Consider the following 1153-nt stretch of genomic DNA (forward strand, 5'->3'; position numbering starts at 1 on the left):
GGACCATGAAATGTACGTACGTCCACTGACGTGCGAAGAGTAAGTGTCTGATAACCTTTTGACCCTCAAAGGGAGGGTTAAACATCGATTTGTTGACTGTCAACAAAGGACTGAACTGCTTTTGCTATTGTGGATGTGAGGCTACAGTTGCACAATTCAATTGCAAAGGCAAATTTTTGTTGAACAAGGTTTATGCTCCTTAAGTTAAGTTTAAGTCATATTATTTTCTAAAGCAGTCTGTATTAGCACCCTGAGTAGCACCCTGTATTAGCACACTGTAATAGCACCCCGAATGCTCGCGTGGGTAGGCAAAAACACAGGGGCAACCCATTACGCATGCATGGGGGTGAACTGGCACTATTCTAATCATAATTATTGCCTGGCAACCTGCAATGCAGATGTGTTAAGTCACAGCTGAGCGAAATTCTCGCCTGCCTAAATATACTTGGATTTTAGCCGGTAGGATTTCAGCAAATCAATGGAGTGAGATTATCACGCACGAAGGGCAATGCCATCTTTGATTATTGATGACACTTGCACGCACCATCTCGCGGCAACTGCTTTTGCTATTAGAGCCCCCTACCACCACCCTCCCGCCACCACCACCACTACGCTCGCGCTTGACGCATATCCATGATAACTTGTTAATATAGCGAAATCATTAAAGTTACACAGCTGTATCTTTATTACTGTACTACCGGTATAGCAAAGCCTAGATATCATCGATTTTAGATCTGTATTAGTAGTATCCTAGATATATGCTCTAAGCGCGAATGCGGTGGCGGGAGGGCGCACTTGATTCGGTTGCCAGTGAGTTTATCAGAAGAATAATCAATCTTCGTCGAAAGTTTGGACGCCGCGCTGCGAAATCGGAATGTACATTTCAATCGATGACGTAACTGATACAGTAGCGCGCCGCGTGGGTGTTATTTGTTTATAAACAATTTAGTCTGACTGACTCTCTCCCTCTCTCTCCTCTCGTCCGCTCTCTCTCTCTCTTTCTCTCTCTCGTCCCCCTCTCTCGTCCCCCTCTCTCTCTTCCTCTCTCTCGCTCTCTCTCTCTCTGCAATAAAAATTGAGATATATGTGTGTGTGCGTGCGTGCGTGGGTGCGTGCGTGCGTGCGTGCGTGCGTGCGTGCGTGCGTGCGTGCG

The sequence above is a fragment of the Priapulus caudatus genome, unplaced genomic scaffold (genome assembly GCF_000485595.1).
Source record: "Priapulus caudatus unplaced genomic scaffold, Priapulus_caudatus-5.0.1 Scaffold547, whole genome shotgun sequence".
Taxonomy (NCBI): Eukaryota; Metazoa; Priapulida; class Priapulimorpha; order Priapulimorphida; family Priapulidae; genus Priapulus; species Priapulus caudatus.